General features: G+C 40.1%; 1 long non-coding RNA gene across 2 annotated transcripts in view; it reads right to left on the bottom strand.

Annotated features, from left to right (window-relative positions):
* The window catches only part of LOC131082085 (uncharacterized), a 134,852-nt gene that overhangs the window by 68,042 nt on the left and 43,342 nt on the right, over positions 1 to 23,468 (bottom strand). Inside the window, exons 2-3 of one of the 2 annotated variants that reach the window (XR_009114309.1) lie at positions 16,057 to 16,158; positions 15,052 to 15,158 (exon numbers count right to left, since the gene is read on the bottom strand). This is a non-coding gene — a long non-coding RNA (uncharacterized LOC131082085). The remainder of the gene's footprint in view (positions 1 to 15,051; positions 15,159 to 16,056; positions 16,159 to 23,468) is intronic. The other variant, XR_009114310.1, reaches the window with a different exon arrangement.

The raw sequence follows: 23,468 nt of genomic DNA, 5'->3' as shown, positions 1-23,468 counted from the left end.
TTCACTACATCAAAACACACTGATGTGATTTAAAATCACTCTTGAGGGAAACAAAGGCTGTTTTTTCACTCATCCAGTAGATCTAGATAGAAGTTTATTAAGAAGTTGTGACACCAGAGATAGTTCTGCACACCCTTGTTGGAGCAGTAGGAAGCTATTAAATGCAACCTTGACACGGCATTCTTTGCTGCAGTTGCTCCATGCATGAGGTTAACAGTTTATATGATGAGATTTTAAGCACATTCCTTTATGCCCTTCTTGTTCTCCATTTCTTTCCCAGCGTCCACTTTGCTAGACACTAACTTGGTTTTAGCAAATATGAAACAAAGATTGCATTGCCTTGCCAAATTCCCTCCTACCAAATTACTGAATTACTGAAGGCAATCCCTGTTTCAGTAGACCTTGGTTGTTTTGCTTGACCTCCAGCAGGTGTCCAATTAAGTCTGAAAAATTTATATGATATTCCCTTTCCATTGATAGTTCTAGAATTAAACTGATGAGATCTCTAGAGAAGGATCATCAGTGTTACACCTTTCATCTTTAATTACACCAGTTGAAGATGAATGAATGTACCAGAAGGATCCCAGCTGGGAAGTAGCACGCTTATTAGATAGTTGATAATTTAATATACACTCTGAATTCTGATTATTTTCTTAAAACATCTGAAGAGCTTTCAACATATGACAAGATTGTAGTACTTATTCAGCTGAACATTGACTGTGCCCTTTTCCTTTTAAAAGATGCTGCTCAGATGTAGGCAAAGAACTGTGAGCATATAGAACAAAGAATTTCAGACAAGGTGAGTCAAAGGTCCTGGTTAATGCATTCAATCTGTTGTTTCTAACAATTGTATGTACATCTAAGAGACCGCATAGAGAAGCAGAGCAGAAGACTCCTGGAGGACTCCTGGAGTCTCACCATAGAAGAATCAGTCCCTCTGCTCCAATGCTGTGGCTCCAGCTCCTCCTCATGTATTTTAGTCCTGAGAATGCTTCATTGAAAATGAAATGCTAAATGAGTTCAACTTCAGAGTGAAAAAGAGCAAAACAGACTTGCTAGGTAGAGCCTGTAATATAGATACCTAATATTGGGTCTCAGCCACGAGAGGTTGAGAGCTACTTGCCTGGACCTCTTGTAGGCTGTTGAGAGCAATAGGTCTGGAAATAACTCCTTTCATCTTCAGAAAGAGGTAATAAAAGAGATCAGATAGTACTGCAAAAGTACCATGCTTAAGGGCCAGCATGAATGTTGCTGAATTATTTCAGTATTACATTCTGAAAAAATACTCAAGTCTTGCTCAAAGCCAGACACAGTTAAGTAAAAGTACTGGATTTTGTTCAGATGTCTCAAACTAAGTAAGAACATTGTAGCAGGATGCTCTGCCTAAGCAAGGATACAACAGCTCAAAACTTGCATCTTTTTACAGGTTGATGGCTTCAACAAGGAGAGTTTGCCCTGTGTTGGAGCAAAGAGGGTCTGCTGATTTTAGTATTGGTGAATGCTGAGATCAGTTTGACCAAAACATCAGGCCCCACCACACGGATGTGCAAGACACTCCCTGAGGCTGGGACCAGTGAGGAAATAAAAGCACTGATACAAAAGTGAGAGTCAGAAGTGTTTGGCAGTAAAAAACACAGAGCTGCTAATAACTTCTTTCAGCACAAAGCATCTTTCGCTGAGTAAATCTGACAAAACATAATCTTAAAAATATGTATGGCTGACAGTCCATCACTTTAGAAGGCCAGTCCCGCTTTGCATGGTGAGGCCCTTGAGCAGACACCCCTAAGCTGTGTGATGGTCCTTCCTTGAGGTTATTTCTTGAGGCTGAGAGAAAGAGATTTGCTCACAGTCATTAATAATTGGTTTTTCTAGTTTTAATATAATTGCTTCAATATAATTGCATTCATATAATTGCTTCAATATTGCTTCAAAAATAGCACTATACTAGTAGTTATACCATGCTGCATGGTAAATAATTCTGATTAATCTCTTTTTTTGTCTAATTATTATCATTTTTAATTACCTCAAATAAATAATTCATTTTAATTATATAAATATATCTGAGTGGCCATCTTTAATCCTGCAGGAAAAAGTTTTATAAAAGTTCAATTATACCTGTATAATCATTTAGACATGAACTGTTGACTGAGCCTGGGAAGATCCAGTCGCACCAAGGCTCCTCTCTGAGAGCAGTTACAAAAGCAAGGAGGTCCTTTCTGCACCTTGTCACTCAATGGGAGGAACTTCTCTGACAAATTCTGTCTGAAGCTCCCGCTCTGCCCCAATCACATTAATTTGTTTTCACTTAAGTAAACTCACTGGCATATGAGCAGTGCCTTTTTCGGTTGTTCAGGGCTTGTCTTAGAAGGGAAAAGGTACAAATGATAGCCTGGCACCTGTGCTTTGTCCTTCTGGACTCCAGCTGAGTCTAACAGAGCTGCTGCACAAAGCATATCCTCCACAACAGAAACTAAATCTTAGGTCCTCTACTTACTTCTATTCATGGGTAGGCACAGAGCAGAACAGAGGTGATTTGAAATAATTATAGAGGAAGCTTGAGAAGTCCTTCCACTGGGCATATTCTTATGCTTCCAGTCTTTCCACTGGGCAAATTCCTATTAATTTGCTGCTTCTTTTTCCAAAAGGAGACAACTCACAGTACCAGGCATAAGCCTGCTTAAGGATCAAATACATTGAAAGAAAAACATCCACTGAGACCTAAAAAGTAAGTCATGGGTAGCACTAAGGTCCCACAATTTTTTGATAGGATGCACGATTCTGTAAACATAAAATCCAGCCACAATATTCTTTTACTTGTCATTTCTACCAAGTATTGGCTAATAGGATTGGCTAGCAGTCAAAAAATATCAGAAAATATTGACTCTTCTTTCTGCCCTGGAAATCAAAGAACATTGTGGCATTTTAAAAAATATTGTGATGTGTGCTTCATTTAAATTCTAAAGAACTTGAAAGTAGCTATTGTCCAGTGCCATGTTTAAAGTAATCAGATGTAATATTTGTAGTTACTTTGAGAAACATGAAATGAGACCCTACACAGATGTACAGCAAGATTTACAGAAACATATGTACACAGCCACAAGTGCCTTACACTCTTTGTTTTTCTATACAGAAAGAATCTATTCTGCTATTTCAGATTCAGTCTGTTATCAATTAAAAGTGTTTTACAGTTCCAACACAAAATCAGTCAACCAAGGGGCTTGGTAAATGTGTTATTTATATAGTTATTTGTTAAAATGAGCTTCACTGCATTATAGAATGTTAAGACAAATTGTTGTGCCCTTTAGATTCATTAGAGATGACAAAATACTAAATAAATCTTAAATAAGTATTCACCTTTCATCACACAGGAACATAAATGGTTAGATCTTATCAACAGGGGACTCTTTTTAAAAATCTTCCTTTATTAACCATAGGAAAAAAATTGCTGCTTTTCCTGCCTTCTTTTTAAAAAAAATCAAATAATTCTTGGCATGGCAGGGGAGAGTTAAAGAAGATCATCTTTCAAGTGAGGAGCAGATCAATCTCAGGGAAGGAAAGCCTAACCAGCCTTACTGACTCTGGCCTGCCAGGTACTGTCTCACAGAGAGACTTCAGTGAAGTGTCAAAGGCAAACCAATACTTTATAAGGGTACTTTATTGTGCACAAGCAAGGAGTGCATTATCTTATCATCTGCTTTTATAACTTCCTGCTTCATTGTGCTGCAGATTAAAAAAAAAAAAAAAAAGGATATAAATGTCATCTTCTGTGTCATTAACCTAAAATCTATTAGAATTTTATTAGAAAATAAGTAGCAAGACAGTACAGCTACATTTCCTCCCTTATGCTGTGCTAAATTGCTTGTGAAAGTGATATATTACAACTCTTACTCTACATCTATTGCAAAACATGGAAGAGAAGCCCACATACTGTGTACATTAAATGGTAATGTTAAATTGGCAATGAAGCAATGCACATCTCCTTAAATCTCCAAACAGGGTCTACAAATTTCCCTTTTGAAGGATAAAGATAAATAAAGAAATTGCTTCCACCTAGGACTAAACAAATGATACTAGTAAGCTTCCTTGTTGATATACCCAGGTCACAAGCTATTAACCTTTTTTTAAAGATAACTTTTTTGAAGACTAACCAAAAAAGAAAATGCTCTTGTATTTCTCTGCTCGGGGCAGGCAGCTCCTTTATTATTAAAAGTCAGAAGTCTTCAGAAAGAAAATAGATTTCTGAGCCAATAATTTAGAGTCTATGGAAAGTTATTAAGGTTTCTGCAAAACAGAAAAGGTCTCAGTTCATTTGGGTTTTTTAATCATACATATTGGAAAGCAGAATTCAGGAGGGATTCAATTTATTCCTGAGTTACTGGTCAGCACAAGGTTAAATAAAGAGGCAAGTTATGTGTGGACTTCAGGCTCCCTCTTTAAGGGTCAGTCTTACCCCAAATGGAGCACATGAAGAAACTGCAAAGGGTAGATCCAAAAAGTCAAAACATTACATCAGCATGTAGCAGGTTTAAGCCTCTCTAGGGAGCTGTCTGCTCACAAGTAAATTTGGCACCTTGAAACTTAGCCATTCTCCCAGAAGGACGCAGGCAGCCTCTGTAAAGATGCCATTTCTAATTCTCCTGCTCCCATGGCTGTGGACAGTGATGATAGTGCATAAAGCATTCAAGCTGAACAAAAAAGCACCAGGAGAAATTAAAGCTCTTCAGGCTGGACCTGCTGTTGCAGAATATAACCGACCCATCCAACACTGGCTGCTGCTTTCCAGCCTTTGGAGATTTGAGATGTGTAATCTCTGTAGGGACAGAGATTTCAGAAACTGAAGCAGCCTGCAGGTACAAGCTGAACCAGCCCGTTCTCAATCCAGTCGTAGCTCAGTTTAAACTGGGACTAAAATCCTTCCAGCTTTGATCCAAGTTCAAGCCCATAATTAACATGACTGGGCCCAACAATCCCTCGGAGCATTTAACACTGAAAAAAATGCTGTGTTTGAAAACAGGAATGTGACAAAGGCATGTGGCAAAGGTAAAGCATCCAGCTCAGCCAGAGGGATAACCCCTGCTCCCCCAGCAGCACAGGCACTCTTCACACTTGCAGCACAATGCCACAGGGTCCTCTTACTACTCACATCTGACTTGAGAGGATGGAGAGGTGCTGCAGCACTGTGTAGGTGATGCTGTGCTATAGAAATCAAGCAGAAGCATGAGAAAAAACTAAGCTCTCTGCTACCTACATACATACCCCAGATGTACAGAAACTCATACATATTTCTACAGTGATGCACCCCACAGGACTGCCAGGGTTCAAAATATATATAAAGGGCTCTGCTGTATAAAAATGTGTTGTTCCGTGTTGTAAAACAAAGACCAGAAGAGTAGAGCCAAGTGAGCACAAGAAGTACCTGAATTGATAAGCACCAAGCATAATGGCCTTGAATCATGGTGCAGAAATGGAGGCTATTCCTGCCCACACCAGGGCTGGGGAGAGGCAGAGGAGGGCTGGGAGCAGGAGAGGCTTCACATGATGTGGCCTTGTATGTTCTAGAAAGTTTAGACAGCTCCTGTGCTCAATAGCACCCCAGCAGGGATGTTCCTTTATGGTCAACTCAGCATTCTGAAGGGGTAACTGTTTGCTGGTTCAGTCCCAAACTGACTATAATGATTTCAAAGTTAAAGTTTTGTGTCTGTCTCTGTCTCAGGTAAAAAACCCCAAGATTTGAACCGGTAATATGCTTAGAATTAGTGCTAGGTTTAGCTAATTGTGAAGAAATGAGGGGATAAATACCCCCACATATGGATAATTACATCAATTTTTCCTCAGAGTTAACAAATTGTACCTGATTGTCTTTGTCCTGAGACAGAAAAAATAACTGGGTGTTCAAAAGTACTGGGGTTGCTGCTTCTGTCACAAAGGCTGTTGGCAAGCACTTTTCATCAAAGGACATTTCATGTCTGCATCCACACCCTTCACATTCTGCTGCCAAAGCAATGTCAGCCTGGGTCATCTGCCTTCAAGGCAACTTTAACTTGGGAACATTTCTTCAAAAGACACTAAAAATGATTTACATTTTTCCTTACTAAATCAGCATTTTTGGTATCATTTGTGTCAGTGCCAACTTCCTCTCATTCTTCACCTGTGTTCTGGCCTCCCTTTCCCCTCCCTTGTGTGCTCCTGAATATCACTTGCATGCCAAGAAACCCATATTGATGAATGCAAAGTTTTTTTGCTTATTAGAGAAAACTATATTATGCAGATTCCTATGCAACCTGCAGTAATTTTTTTTCTAACATTGGCTTACATCTTTCATGAATAGGAGTAATTTTTCTGAATAGGATACTTCCTTTACAAATGGCAAATACCCCTGATTTGGACTTCTTGGTCATTACATTTTTTGTCTCAAGCAGTTAATGCCAAGATGACAGAAAGTGGCACACTGTGACCTCTATCCTGCCAGGAGGAGGTTGAGACTTGATGCAGAATTTTGGACTTGGAACAAGCACTCAGATACTGTGGTGATTATTTCACTCTGATTACTGTTCTTTACTGCTGATATTTTCCCTGACTGGTTAACTTTTCCCATTCATGTACGTCTTCTATCAAGGTAAATTATTAAACAATTCATTTTGTTTTCTTGAGGGCTGTTGGTTTAGTTTGGGGTTGTTTACCCTTTCCCAAAAACACATTTAAGCTACCTTGCAGCAGTGTGCAGCAGAAATCACAGTGCAATTTCAGGAGGAGTTAAGAAGAAGTGCAAGGAGGAGTGCAAGAATTGCACATTACTCATATCTCACAGAACTTGATAATAAGTTATTATTCCTCATCCTCAAAGGGACAAACTGAGCCATGAGAAGTGATTGCTGAGATATCCCAGTGCTTTTGCAGGCACAATGGTGTGAATGTTTCCAGTCTGGCTCAGCATACTGTCTTCACTTCCATTTACTGCCAATGCCAAGCACACAACACGAGGGCACTGAAGTCCTTTCAGATGTTGATGACTCACACTCTCTAAATACGTCACATGCCCTGACAAATCCACCTTCCCAAAGAAGGCACCAAATGCCATCAGATAAACCAGATGTTTCTAGGCAACCTGACCATGACCGTGAAGTGACCCCCATCTATTTTGGATTTATCAAATCATCAAAGGCTCCTGCTCCTGCCAATAAGACTCGGGACAGGCGATTCAAAGAGGTCATTATATAATGACCAGCTGCCTGAGCCAAGTGAGGCAGAAAATGCTGCCTACAGGGGATTGGGGCTCTTCCTGAGGGAAGAGGAGCCCCTGGGAGCCAAGGGGACACAGAACAGCCAGTGTCCTCTCCTTCCAGGGTGCTGACCCACCACATGTGAGAGGAGGGAGCCCAGGGACTGCGGCAGCCATCAACCAGCCAGGGACCACCAGGCAAAGTGAATGAGTCACACCTGGAGTCTGTGCAGGAAGAACTTTTTGGGAGCAGGGGGAGGCAGGGATGGGGATCTGACAGGAGCACAGATCTGAGATAATTCCAGAAAATCCCATCTGGAAGTCAAACAGAAAGACTCTGAGCAACGTTCAACATTTCTGAGTCAAAAGCGAGGACCTGTACTGAAATGGAACTCCTTATCCATAGGCAGAGCATGCATGGGTGATAATGGCAACAGAGGCATTTGGATGCTCTTATGGCCCTGAGAGCATCCTTCCCCTTTTAAAAGGCAATAAATACCAAGGTTAACCATAGCCAGCTTCCACAAAGCTTTCTTATTGTACACACACCAGAACACAGATAATCACAAACATCTGGAGGGTAGCAGCTCCAGTCAGCCACCTAACACATCATACTAAGTCAGATACCAGATATCAACCACAGTGTCCAAAACAGACATTAAAGCAAAAAAAAGAACTCAGCCTTTGCAATTTTATTCCCAAAAAATCCTGGATCTCCGAGATCTAGCAATACAACATGTTACCATAGAAAATCCATAGCTCACTTGCTAAGCAAAGATGCCTGAGCTGCAACCATATAAGTCCTGATTATGTCAAAATGGCAATGAGGAATACAGAATGGGTAGTACTCCCAGGCATCCACTCAGTAACCTATCAGGTGTTACATGTGAATTATGTTGTGAAACAAAAGGTTGGAGGTGAAACAAACTATCTGATAAAGAAGCATTGTAGCAGTTCATTAGAAATGTGGGCTGTGTCAAGCCCCCGATTGTAATTACAAATGGAATGGATTCTATAGATATGAGGGAGAAATGAAAGCAGATGACTGCTCAGAAAAGACTCTTTATGGAGTGCTCAGGCATTAAGAACTTCTCAGGCAACAGTCCTTTTCTGCTTGAGTGCTATTTCCAAGTGCTTTATATTTGGTTCTCAGAGACTTACACAATCAAAACCTGGAGTTAAGATGATGGTTCCACATCAGACAAGTAGCTAAAAGCAGTTTTCAATCCCTGTATTAGGCATATTCTTTTTCAAAATGTATTAAGCATCTAGTTTACTAAATAGTCACCACAAACAATACCAAACTGTCAGTAGGGAGGAAAATCTTTTGATACCTAACATATCCTGTTGCCTTTGAGAATTTTATGGTGCTATAACGCCTTACCAATTCTGGTGTAAACAGGGACAAAATCAGCAATTAATTTGGGCAACAGAGCCTGAAAAGTGCAAATTTCTATAAAATCAGGAGTGCTGCTGCCACTGTGGAGGAAGGATGAGACTGCCTGGAGCAGGCAACTCCACAGGCCCAGCTGCTCCCCAGGCTCTGGTCTGCATCTCCCCCTGTTTCCTCTCCCTCCCTTCCCCGTCCTCTCTCTCTCTCTTTCTCTTCAGAAGCCCCCTGTCCTCCTGGGGCAAATCCTGCTGTGGCTGGCACTGCCCAGAAGGCAGAGCAGGTTCTTGGAGTGACAGGAGAGAATCACTACACTCAGTTTGGTGGAAATCTGCTGATGCAAAAGCAGCCTTCAGTGCTGCCATGCAGCATGCTGCTGTAGCCCCAGTAATAACTGACTTGCAAAATTCTTTTCCAGACAATCTAGCTCAAAAATGGCAAACAGACTCTTTCTGTGTTGTTTACCTGCTAGGAAGCAGGGAATAAATGAAGCATGCATGTGCATGTGCACAACTTTTGTATATTGGGAAAGTTACCTGTCCTTCACTTTCTCATTTATTAAACTTACTTTGACAGGTTCTTGCACACATGCTTGGACAATTTTTAGAAGTATCATCAATCTAAGTACAGCTGAGTTGCTCTCTCACCTCCCTATCCAGACTTTGACTGAACAGTTTCTTTTAATAAATGAGTGATATGGCTGGGTGTTATCAACCTACTGTAACATTTAATAGATATTCATAACATATATTAATCATGAGCAAGTTTACAAAGGATTCAATCCTGCAAGGTGTGGAGAACACTCAATTCTCCTTGAAGTGAGTGAAAGAAGAAAGGGTGAGATTTTTGTCCTTCCAGGTTCTGCATTACAAATGCCAAGTCTTCCTTCTGGACATTAAAAATGTGAGCACAGCTTTCTGAAGCAATGTATGAGCCATTTGGTCAGTTTGTTTTACAGATACCCTGTTTCATTGTAGACAGAAAACCTGGTTTTGTTTCAAAATTTTTAGCACAAACAAAAGCCTTCCATCAAATTTATCCCAGGTACAGTTCTGCTCTTTAGCAGAACTTTCTACATTTTCCCTACTTGCTTCAAATCATAGCAATACTGCTTCCCCTAGAAACACTCACATAGAAAATGGTAGTGTTCACATTCCTTTCCACATGCAAAACTCAGAAAAACTTCATCAATTAAAAACCAATCAAGTACGTAAGAACAATAACACAGCTTCCTAAAGTCTAGCAACCTATTAAAGTGAAGTACAGAATTACAATTAAGATTAATGGGAGAGAACTAGAATGAATTTCAATCAGTACTATTTCAAATGCATGTGGGATCCCGTTCATCATTTATACGAAATTATCAAATCTAACCTCATTACTGTTATTTCTTCCCTATATTGGGATTTTAAAAATAAAGTTCCAATTCCTAACATAAAATAGTAGAGAAAGAAAATAAGAATGCTTAATTGTAATAAAATACTGTTTGTTGAGACTTTTTTTCATAACAGGAAGATGGCACAGCTGCAATACACATAAGTCTGTTGACTAGATATCCACCAATTTGTCTGGTTTGTGTACAGACATATTCTGACAGCTGTTCAGCCACTTCTTGACACTGTATTGTAATGCTAGATATTCCACAAAAGATTACAAAATATGCCACCCAAGTTCTTTATACCACAGAAGATTATGTTCTTTTCCCCCAGACAATATTCCAGTTCTGTAGTTCCTTTCTATCTTGAAAAATGTGATCTCCAGTACTATCTGCAAACTTGCAGCTTGGGTGGGGTAACCTGCTTTTTCACTTTCAAACTGAAGAGGTTACAGGTAAGGTCTTATATCTCTGCAGATTATATTGATCAACAAACCTTTTATCTGAGAGGATAGGATTGACTAGTGAGCACCTTCATCATAAGCAGCACTGAGTCATAAGCAGTCAAAAAAATCTGTGATTTTCCAGTTACTTCATTCTTCTGAAAACTCCTGAAAGTATTTAACATGATAAGAAGTATATACTTTCTCTTACATCACCAGAGTGAGTGAAAAATCACTGGAAAGCAGTTGTTGTGTCTTAGGAATGGCACTCTCCAATTCAGTACCTTCTCCATCCCCCAAACAAGGCTTTCTGAATGCAGACACCACCTGCTTGTTCCTCACCCCATGCCCTCCCCCTTCCCACCCAGGGGAAGGAGTTCAGAATTGGAGCCACAAAAAGGTGAAATTTACAGGCTGAGATGGGAACAATTTACAGGAAACAGCAATGACATAAGATAATGAACAGTGGCACCAACAACATTAATAACAAAAGCTATAAGACAAAGAAACAATTTATACAGAAAAATCGCAACAAAATACCAACCTTCCCCCCCAAAATGCCAGTCCCTTACTTCTGCCCCTTCAAGTCCAAGATAGTATCAAATAATATTATCCCTCCTCCTGGCTACTACCAAAATATTAACCCTGTCCTGCCCAAAACTAGTTCACCAACATATCTGTTTACTTTTCCAGACAGCAAAAGGTTGAACTCAAAACTGGGTACAAGCCTAGGAATGGAACACTTGGGCAGCTGAAGGAGGTTTCGCTACAGCCCCTGACCAGTGTGACTAATTATATTCAAAAATATTTTACTTTTGCTTTTTCCGTAGTTATACTTTGGGCTCATTTGTTTGCAATGTTCCGTGTTATAATTGTTTTGCCTCCATAGCCCATGATGAAGTGTCAAATCAGATGATACTGTAAACTGGCAGAATATTTAAGAACCATCACGACTTTCTTCACCCTCTTCTGCCTTCTATATATAAATGTCTCTTTGTCTCCTTCAAGACAATCTAGGCTATTTTAGGGGTTCTTTACCTCTAGACATGCTTTCAAATCTCATTATGCAAATCCAGTATGTGACACATAAGCAAAAATAAAATATATTCAAGTTATTAAATGCAAACCTGAATTCTTTAAAATAGGAGTTAGATATCCAGTAATAGAAATTAGAACTGTTAACCGAGAATCAATTTTCCAGCTGTCAGTTTAGCTAACAACAGTGAAAGTTTTTTAATCAACTCAGTTGGCTACCTGATGTTTCTTTTTAACAAGAGCCATTTTTCCCATGACAGGTTATTGGGAGGAGGCATGACAAACCCCATATACATGAGTAGAATGCCTGAAACTGGACACATCCTGCTAGCAACAGCCCCTGGAAGATCCCAGATCTGACACCCTGCAAAGTGGTCAAGCAGGAAAAGAAGGTATCCAATGCTGAGTGAGAAAAGGAAATGAGGGAAACTGTAGTCACAGTGAGCAGAAAAAACAGATGGCGGCAGTAGGCCGTAGGATTGTTGATTTTGGTTTGTAATTACAACTGGCAATCATTTTCAACCACTGCTGCTTTTTTTTTGAATTATTCCACTTTGATTGCAATTACCAGCCAAAATCAACAATCCCAGTAATAGAGCTCAGAGTTTTCTGATGAAATGGTTAACCTCCCAAGTGTTTTCACCCAGACCTACAAACCTGCAATTTAACAGGAAAACTTATTAACAAGAAAACTTTTTGGATCACAAGTTGTATGCCAATGTATTCGTAGCCTAGAACCATGAGGGTAAGAAGATTACAGTGAGGACAGTTGAGACTTTCTTTTGGAAGTTGAATTACAATCAGGAAAGGCAGCACTCACCAAAGTGCAAACAATTCCATGCACTGTTTTGCTGTAGAGCATAGTTTAGGGCAAATAAGTGTCTCAAGATGAACCAAAGCCTGAGGTTTTCCAAAGCAGTGACATTTTTTGAAAATATCATGTTGACTTCTACCTCATTGGAAACTGTGCGGTGTACACAATAAAACTCATCAAATTTCTTAAGCATTTGCAAGTAGGGCAGGAGTGTTTTGGAGTCAGCCAACAACACAGGCTCACACGGGATGCAAAAAATCCATTTTGAGCATATTAGGGGTGATTGTGAGCACATAAGTGGAAATCAAGTCAAATTAATTTCTTTTTTCTGCTAAATAACATCTTTCACCTCACAGTTGCTCTTAAGAAGGATCTCATCTTGAAAGGAAAATAAAAACAGACTCAGCAGAAATGTTTTAGAAAACCCTACTGAAATTGCCTCGAGCACATCTAATCCTTCTCCTCACTGAACTATACCCAAGCCATGCCAGATAGACAAGTTCTTCACATGGAGATTCCACATCCTTTCACAGATTGTGCTAAAGCTTTCCTGTCCTTGTTCTCATTATATTATTCCTAACTTTCAGTGGAAATCCTCATTACACCAGTTAAAGCCTGTTATTTCTTATTCTATCAGTAGACTGTGAAAGGAACAGTTTCCCACTCTCCTTTAAGTTGTGCAAAACTGTTATGTTTCCTGATAATCTTCTTCTTTCTTTACTTAACCATTCCAATTTCTTAAGCCTTTCTTCATAAATCTCATTGTCTGCTCCTACAATTGCTGTTTTCAGTAATCTCTCTAGTTGAGCCAGGTGTTTGTTAAAAGTTAGTACTCAAAACTGGGCATAATATTCTAAATGAACCTTTACCAAAACTTAATAGACTAGAAGATGATTTCAAATACCCTACAGGTAATACCCTTGTGTAACTAACCTATTAACTCCCAACAAAATCACTTTTTTCTTATCCTGTTCAGTAGGTTATTCACTGTGACGGGAGATTCAGCCTAACCTCTTATTCTCCAGTGAGGAGGATACTCAATTATCCAGCCTCTTATTCTCTCTCTCTGGGTGTAAGAAGATTATTCCTGTCCAAGCATAATATCTTGAAATTCTTCTTGTTGAACTGCTGCCTTAGACTGCATCTTTAACATGTCAAATTCTTTCTCAAGACTAATCCTGTCCTACAGTTTGCTTCTTAAATATTGATATCTAATGAAAGTTCACAAAAAATACTGAAAAGTGATAGTGAACTTTTAAAAACTTTTTAAATGCAGTTTTCCGAAGAGAGTGCAACTAGTCTTATTATAATCTGTAGAGTGATTCCTTAGCTAGCTTATGAAATGTCATGAGAGATAAAATCAGAATTTGTCAGGAGAAAGCAGCGTGTCATAGCCTGTTTCTTTCTTATCTATAAGGGTAGTTATTATTTAGTTCCAGAAGAAAATTAGACCTCTGACATAACCTGATTTTGGAAAATCTATAATGGCTCTTAGTTCACCTCCTCATCATCCTCCAGATCTTTAAAGATACTTTGAATATTTGTTCCAGTATTTTTGCAGAAACTAAAGCCTAGCAGATTAAAGCATTGATTCAAACAGTGGTGTAAGAAGTGCAAGGCACATCATGGTACTTTCCAGTGCAATTCTGGTCAGCTGGAGTGAGTAGGTGCACAGCAGTCTGACTTGCAGCAGCCGCTGGCATTTGGGGGGTGTAGTGGAGCTCGTGGTTGTGAATATTCACAAGCGGAATGAGAGCTGGGATCGTGTCACGTGCCAAGAGGAGCCACCATCGAAGACACCAGAAGAGCAGACAGCACTCCAATGTAGGCCACAGCATCATCTCCCTTCTTCTCTTCATGTGCACATTGGAGGTCAAGCGTGGACTGAAAGTGAGGTACTGATGCATCTGGTGGGTTACTGCACCCTGCCCCTTGCGACACCTCCCGCCCTGTCGCACTTACCTGCAGCTGCCCTTGCTGCCCCTGCTGAAGGCTGCCAGCCTGCCTTTGCCCACAGCCCCAGGCACACCTACGGGTGGGACAAATGGCTCCTTTGCTCCCTATTTTCTTCTCAGTTCCTCATTCTGTAAATAATGAAATCTCTCTCTCCACCATGCCTCTCCCTTTCTCTGAGCAATGCAATTGGAGCTGTGTCAGGGCAGCTAGTCCTTTCCTTGCTCTGATTGAATAATAATGAAAGGATGGGAAACAAAGACTAGAAGCTTTTGAGATTAATCCCCCTTCTGTTCTCAGCTGTCAGACTTACTTATTTTTTCCTTTTTTCAGCTAAATCAGTTCATTATACTACAAATCTTTACTCTGAATGAAAGATTAAACTCAGGTATTTTATTTTCATCAGGGCATAATATTCAGCACAGAATAATTGGCTAGAGTTTCATCTGGATATTTGTATTCAAATTCCACTAAAACCTTACTGACTCTCTCCATTTTTTTGAATTCCTTAGGATCCCACTGTAGTAGACTCCTGGCAAATGGAATCTTTCACTCAATTATACCTATCTCTACATCTGAGATGTCATGTTTTCATGAAGCCTCTTTAAACAATCAAGAAAATGAAAATGTCTTCAGGGTTACCTTGTAATAAAAACAGTAATAGAAAAGAAAAAATCTGTAACCTAAGTGTTTGTCCTTGACATAGTAATTTTTTTCTACAATGAGAAGGAAAAAAAAGAGAAAGGAGAAAAAAAAGAAGCAGTAAACAAGAAAAGGCTTTCAGACTACATTTAACTGCTTTGAAGCCAACCATAAACTTACCACAGTTAAACTAGAAGGCCAACAAGGCATAAGGTCATCAAAACCAAGGCTCATTGAGCCAGTGTGTTTGGATAGATGCCATTTCCACTTTGTCAGTATGAAGAGTGCTATATTGAACAGAGAGAACAGAGCTCATGCTGACATAAAATTAAAACCAAAAAACATCGGGTCTATTGTGGTGATCTCACAAGGAGCAGCTATGCATTAGTAAACTCTCTGGTGTCACTATTGAACCTACCTTGATGTTTGTTACTTTACTGATTACTTTATTGATAGTGTCTTTTTTAAAAAGACATTATCACACAGGGAATGTATTTTCTCAACTGAGAAAAACTGGCTTTATGCCACTTCTGCTCTACCCAAAATCGACCCAACAGTAGCTTTGGGATTTAATTTAAATAGAGATAGACAAAGCATGACAAAAGCATAGCACATAACAACCCAACATGGGCCTCTGGTAATACACAAATTTTTTGCTGCTGAAACAAATCAGAATATTTCTGGACTTAGGCTTTCTGCTCATGTTTTGCTTTGTTTTCTCTTAAAAAAATATTCTCAATTTAGAAGTAAAATACTACTATAAAATTCTGCTCCAAAACTAATAAAAGACAACGGGACTGACTGATGTTTGGAGCCCTTGAAAAGTTATGCCTTTTATTAATGCCTAAAAATATTTTTGAAGCATTTCAGGTTATTTCTCTCAGAGAAATATTTTCATGATATAAAGGTCACGGGAAGAGTTCATCTCAGAATAGGTCCTGCAAAGGCCATTATGTTGATTCCTTTGCTCTTATGAATGGGCAGTATTTCAGACACATTTTTAGTATATGCAGTGCAAAGCTAAGTTTAGTCCTTGTGCTCTATGATACAGACAGTCCATTGACTTCGGGCAGGAGAATCCTAATGAGAATTACCAGAAATACTGCTTGGATCAGCAGCGGCACGAACAAGTTTGAAAGGTACAAGGCTAGCAGTGTCCTCTGAAGGTGGAAATTTATAACTCACCTCTTCTTCAGGTTACTCATGTCTTGTCTGATTAATATCCTTCCGGGGATTTTTTCAGTTTCTTCCTTTGTTCGAGCTTAGTTTCTCTTGCTCATACCACTGCTGGGAGAAAAATATTCTACCATGAGAAACATGCAACTAGGAAATACAACAAGTATAACGTCCCAGTGAGAGCAGTGGCAAAGGTTTGCTCAAAGGATGATGCTGAGCAGGGGCTGGAGATTCAACCATGGTGCCTCAAACCCACTGCTCAGGCAGGACTGGGGAAAGCCTTCCACACAGGCTACCAGCAGGCATGATCCTAAAAAGACAAAATAGATTTTACATCTGGAGAAATGAGGGTCTTTATCACAAGTGAGTGAGTGAACAACAGAGAGGAATAAGTGAGAAAACCAGGACGTGGTCCTGAGCAACTGAGTCAAGTGGAAGGTGTCCCTGCCCCTGGCAGGGGGATTGGAACAAGATGATCTTTGAGGTCCCTTTCAAGGCAAATTATTCTATTATTTTTTATTATTCTGAGCTGGCTAAAAGCCATCCAAGATGTCCTGAACTTGAACAAGCCCTCTTTGGTTAGAGCAAGAGCAGGTTGCCCTGTTTACATCCTGCAGGACAGTTCTGACACATGTCAATGCAATTGTGGTTTCAAATACACCCTAGAGAGCTCTAGATTGCAGTAATATTAACAAACAGCCCACCAAGCTCTGAAATCCTATAGAACCCTGTGGGATGTGTGGACCTAACAAACATCCTTGCCTTTCAACATCCCAGGCAGGCAGGCAAACACGATGCCATTATCAAAAATGCCAAACCAAATTTTAGCACTACTGAAAACTTCATAAAAGTCAGTGAAGGAATCTTTCTTCTGTTTACTATTAATGGTTGCAAGATAACCTTTATTTATAGTGTCTTGGGGACTTATTCAATAGGATGTAGTGACACTGATGAGAAGGATTATTTATTGTTTATACAGTTGTTTAAAGATGAAGGCTGCATAAATACTCTGGAAAGTATAATTCCATGAAAAAATCTTTTCATAATACATCAAAATACTTCCTGCATTAAAGTTATTCTGGACTCACTCTTTGCATCACAAGCCACATTTGCAATGCTCAGAAGGCCTGACTGTATCCTTTATCACACAGCATCTGATATGCAGTCAATGCAAGAAAATCATAGTTTCTATCTGGTATTCATGTAGTGCCAATAATCTGCAAGACATATTGACATCTCTTGAAAAACCAAGGAAACCGTGGGCTTGTTTGACAGAATTTAAAAAAGAAAGTTTCAAAACATACATTAATGGGCCATAGAACTTGCATTCAGAAGTGATAAAATGGTATGATAAGGATTACATGAGCAACAAGTCCTTCCTATTTTGGTAAGCACATTAAAATATACCATGTTATTACTAGGTTGTGCATAAGCTCATAAATGTCTTAAGTAATGAAAAACACACTTTTGTTCATAATTTCCAAAACAAATGTAAAAAGAAAGTTTATACACCCAAGAGGCAAGTCAGACAATACCGAACACTGCAAAATCTCTGGTTATCACCTTCTGTTCCTACTCTTTCATTCTTGTCACTAGTACCCCAAGCAAATACATTGATCACAGGATAGTTTCCACCACTTTTGTCCTCACTTTACACCAAGACCACCAACAATAATGATTTAGTGATCAGTTAGACATGTGAACTATTCATATATGACAGAACAATTCACGCCAGAAACCACTCACACTGGAAGGACCTGCTCTTTGGCCCATGTGCTCTATTGTCTCATGTTCAGTGAAAATTTGACTTATTTAATTCCTTTATGTCTACTGAATACAAATTGTTATATATTTGAAGAGCATTATACCAAACATAATTGAAATCATTCTCCATCATGTTTCTTTTTCCTCTAAGCTCCAGGTCCCAGGGTCCAACTTTTTCCAGAGGTAATGTGCAGTCTAGTTTTCAATGAATCAATAACCTCTAATCAATAAAGCATCCCTAGGGGTTGATTTTAAACACCAAAAATGAATCTGTCTCAGGAGGCACCATTCATCTGTGTTCACTGCAGAGCTGACTGCTCAGACCAGACACTGACTTCTGGTGTCCAGCATCAGGGAAACTGAGTGCTGAACTAAGCTACAGCAGTACTTAGCCCATAACCTATTACTTTTTCAGAAACTAAAAGTTTGGGAAGATGAAATGCTGTCTTTCTGAAGCCAGTAAATTAATCATAAAATCATAGAATGTTTAAGAGTTGCTGTGGTTTTAAAGATCATCTAGTCCCAGCCTCACTGCCCTGTGCAGGGACATCTCCCACTTGACCAGGTTGCTCAAGGCTTTATCCAACCTGGCTTTGAACGCCACCAGGGTTGGGGCATCTGCAACCTCCCCGGGTTCAGAGAGGTTTAGACCTGTCCAAGTGTCTGAACACACCTCACAGTGAAAATTTTTTATTTTGTTTTTAATGGAGGATTGGGAGAAAAAATGTCTTTATCTTGTGGGAGTCATGGGAACAGAACAAAGAGCCTTTTCGGCTTTTTCTGTGGAAAGCAATCCTCAGTGATATAACTCCTCAGAAATTTTTTGTATGCTGAAAAAGATTTTCCGTTAAACTTTTCTGGGCAAATCCATCTGGGGTGTATTAAGACAAATCTAGTTATACTGATCTATTACTTCTGTCTGAGCACTTAGTTTTCTTCAATTTAAAAACAACATAAGGGAGTAGGAAAATCTTTAAGCAATGAGACATGACATACTATACCATGCTGTACTGTTGATTAATGTGTATCCCAGGTGGATGGGGAGTAAGATAAGTGCCTGCACCATATGTGGTGAGTACATTAATCAATATTAACGTGTATTAACAGGTACAGAGCGAGAGTACTGAAGAAGAGCTGGTTTTGGAGCACAATCCTACCGTGATGGCAATGGGGGATTGAATTTTGTTGACACGAGGAGTCAGCCTGACCTCTGAGACTGTGATCCTAGACAAGCACGTGCATTTGATGGACTCCACACCACAGGATGTTGCAGAAGCTAAAAGCTTACATGGATCCAAGGAGAAGAAGGGCAAGTTCACGGATCAGAAATTTTTTCAGGCTGTAAATTTAAAGAAATATCTCCAGGTCAGGAAGTTTCTGAGCTGCAAATGATTGGAAGCAGGGGGAAGCCTAAGTATCACATACAGTTCACCCTGGATTTATCCTCTTTCCTAGATACCTCCTTTTGATGGCCATCAGGGACTGGGTAAAGAGCTGGAGAGCCATGTGGTACAATCCCATTCAGTGCTCCTCTAGTCTGGTGGTTTACATCCTAAATTTACAGCACACATTGAGTCCTCATTAAGTCTGTGCAAGTTGTTCGATGTTCAGATTGGAGCAGTGTGTGCAACTGCATGCACAGCTCCACTGACCCACTGAACAGCACTGAGACTCAGGTGCCTGCCTCACTGCCAGCACTGGCAGGAATTCAGCATGGTCTCCTACCACTGAGACCTGGTGCCACCAAATGTGCTGCCAGCATCTCCCGCGTCAGAGCTCCGGTGAGGCACTGAGCCTGGAGAGTTACTGCCTGCCTGAAGGTAGAAAATCAGCCAAGAGACAAAAGTCAGTGCAGTGCGGGACACTTGAGGAACAGCACCACTGCTCCACACACAGGAGAGGACTGGGATTTTCAGGAATGAGGCAGCAGCACTTGCTCTCTGCTGAGTTCAGAAACATCCCCATTTTCCACCCTGCCAGACAGAGACCTAATAACACAACTGCCACATTAGGGAAACCAAAGAAACAACAATAACATATTGCTTATTGGAGCATATTAACATGCCCCTCAGCAGTCTCATTATGACTGTTAAACTTTTACCTAAGATACCGAATTAAATGCCTTTTTTATTTATGGCCTCCTCTCTAGACTCTCTGTTACTTACAGCCCTTCCTAGTAGCACAGGAACCAGAGTGGTTCAACAGCCCAACAGTAAAACAATGCTGTCAACTTTCAAATTAAATTAAGCTTCTCTAATGTTTCTAATTTAATGTATTAATGCACACGACAAAGCAAAGATTTTGGGTTGGCTTTTGTGTGATTCAAGTAGTCCTGTGTTTCAAAATCTTTTTTGAGATGCTGAAGTGGCATTTAAATTATAATTTCCACTGATCAGTTAACTAACATTTGAATGTTGATCTTTTTCCATCACTATAATTTTGAATTTAAAGAACTTTCTATTTTAAAGGTGAAGAACTCTAAAAACTGCACATGGCAGTAAAACATCTCAGCTATGTTTCATCCTTTGTCTCCATTCTAGGCAATATGAGGGAGCATCTGTAGCTTGCATCCAGCTATTAGGATCTGTCCCTGTGTTGATCAATAAAGACCTCACGACTTTACTTTACACTTCAGTTCCAAGCCTTAACTACTCAGTAGACAGCCTGTAATTTCAGCAAGGGAAGAGACCGCCTGCAGGTGTTGAATTAGTGCACTATGAAAGCTGAACTCTGCTGTGCTGCAATGGAGTTAAAATCAGGCTTCTCTGCCCTTGCTGGCAGTATTCAGCTCCCAGTATATTTCTGACTTTGGATACATAGGCTACCCAGTAATTTTGTCACATCTTGAGAATAGAGCAGAGGTAAAAATCCATTAGAGTCTTACAGCCATAGGTCGTATTTTCCATTTGCTAACAGTCTATTGTGTTGTGAAAGGAGCCTGCTTCTCTAGTCCCACCACAGAAAGTTTCTTTTGTCTCACTGAAACTCTCAGAAAGGAACTCAAAACCAAAAAAGGTCACTGATTTCTTAGGAAAATAATGTAAATTGTGATGTTAACCAGAAAAATATCCTCAGTAAAATCAAACTTTGGGAAAAATGTATTTTGAAAGAAAAATGTTTTAATTATAATTTTTTAAATTTTAAAATCAGAGCTGAAACATTGTACTGAGTGTTTTCAATGCCACTGATCCACTGACTTTGGATGAGAAAATTAACACAGGCAGTGAAGAAAAGCCATCATCAATGCAGCTGTTTTTTAAGCAGACACCTGCTCAGCTATGCCTCTGTGGGTCACATCTAGTTGCCAGTCCATATGTGTGACATTTCTGAGGCCAGATTGCAGCTTCATCTCCCAGTACCTCAGTAAAGCCGAGGAAATTTAGATGTCTCACTAAGGCCATGTTGACACCTGTCTCTGCTCCTAACCTGTACCACTGAGCCACCCCATGGGGAGAAAGAGGAAAACCTTCAGTCCTGAGGTGGAGATGAAGACGTCTGCTCAATATTTTGGGTACAGCTGCTCTGTTCCCCAGAGCAAGTTTGCAAGTCCTGAGCAGAGCTAGTCATCAAGGTGAGGTGATGTAGGCAGCTGCCTCAGGCAGCAGGCTGCCAGGTGGAAATCAGCCTTTGCTGTGACTACAGCTGGAAACATGAAGGGCAGCAGCTACTTCTGGGTGGGAGAATGAGGAGACTTATTCAAGAAACAACCACCAATCCCCTCTTCCTCTCAGCAATGATAAATCAGGCTCCCCAGGGGTCTTCCTCTATTTTCTCCACCTTAGTTTTACTTCTCTCCTTGCTAAGAAATCTTACATGCAAAGAAACAGACTCTCCCCAGATAACTGCTGCAGATTTTGATGTCCCAGTGAGTGATACAGCTTATGCTACCTGTGACCTTCTGCAAAGCCAAGCCAGGCCAAATGTTCTAGCTAACAAATCTAGTTAACAAATTATGTCAGTCCCCTAATGTGCACTGGAGTTCACAGCCTTCCACAGTCAGAACAGCACAGGCTGGAAGGGGTCTCCCAAAGTCACCTTGTTCAACATCCCACTTGAAGCAGACCCACCACAAGCACTAGTCCAGCTTTGCCCACCTAGGGCAAATATCCAACAGTAGAGATCACACAATCTTTCTGAGCAACCTGTTCCAGTGTGGCACTTATGGCACAAGCTTTTTCCTAATGACAAACCTTAATGCAGCCTCTCCCTGCTGCCCCTGGTTGTATGACCTGCCACCACTGTCAAGCACTGCAGTTCTATCATCCTTGTGACTGGCCTCCAACCAATCTACCTTGGTCTAGGTGCAACATCACCAGCAGGGACTGGGGAAGAGTTATTTTCCTCAGTCTACCCACCACCCTCCTCCCAACATACTCTGCATGATGTGCCTCCCTTTCAATGAGGCTGCATTGTCACCTCCCATTCATTTTGGTATTCACCCAGTTTTTTTCAGCAGTTACCACTTGGACAGCCAGCTCTCAGTATTATTGGTAAGCATATTTTAAGCAGAGGAGCAGATCAGGAATAAAAATATGCAAAACACATCCATAGGAGTTCAAAAATATCATGTTCCATTCCCATTATCCACTTGTTCTCCCTTCTGTACTCACACTGCCCACACTAGGCTCTGCCCCGTGTTATTATTAAATTCAGCTGTTAGAACTGCCAGTACCAAAGCATTCACAGATGCTTTTAAAAACAGGCTTAAAATCATGATGTTCCAAATGTAAATGGGACAACTACTATTGGTTTGATCATTATTTATACATGTTCATACAGCCTGAGTGTATGTAGGGCAGGGGAAAGTCTTCAGTATATTTCCCTGCTATGGCCACACAAGCAGGAAGTGCAGCCCAATAAAGAGGGATTTTTTGAGTGAAAGAGTGCTGAAGACTCAGCTTACACTTTACCAGAATTTCAGGGCATTTTATTTCTGACTAGCTCCAGTCTATTCCTATGGATTTGATCAGCCATGAACAAAGTGAATTAGGTACGAAGTGAGCGTACACCTTTCATTTTACTTTTATGTACTCCAAGATGTCTCTACAATGTGAACTCAATCTTGTAAACTGTAAAGATTATGATTTGTGCTCCAGAGGTACTCTCCTGATTTGAACAAAAATGCTAATGCAGAGGTATATGAGTTTCTTCTTTGTGCACTTCCTGACCCTACTCCTTGTGTCTCAACAGCAGGAAAAATACAATCACTTAGATTAGAAAACACTTTAAGATCATCAAGTCTAACCTTTAACTAAACCATGTCCTAAAGTGCCACATCTACACATCTTTTAAATACTTCCAGGGATGGTTACTCCACCACAAGGCAGGCTGTTAAGGGAAAGGAGAAAGACAGAAAAATATTTGTGGTAGAACACAGGCATTCTGACTGAAAATGATATCTCATGTCTATCAACGTGTGTTTCATTTTACTTTCCCTGACTTGAGCTTGGTTTGCGCTCAATTATTCATTTTGCATCATTCAAACAGAAACAAAACAGATAAGAAAGTTAAATATAATTATATAAACTGCCGTACTCTGAGGTCCTGAGAATCACTGTGATTACAAGAAAATTTTAGATGTTCAGTACCATTTTCTTTATCTCATGCCTTCAGTTGAAGAACCGTTATTGTTTCCTTCTCTGCCTCACACTTTTCAT

Source organism: Melospiza georgiana, chromosome 3, assembly GCF_028018845.1.
Source record: "Melospiza georgiana isolate bMelGeo1 chromosome 3, bMelGeo1.pri, whole genome shotgun sequence".
Classification (NCBI taxonomy): domain Eukaryota; kingdom Metazoa; phylum Chordata; class Aves; order Passeriformes; family Passerellidae; genus Melospiza; species Melospiza georgiana.
Note: the sequence above shows the minus strand (reverse complement) of the source record. Positions and strands in the feature narration are given on the sequence as shown.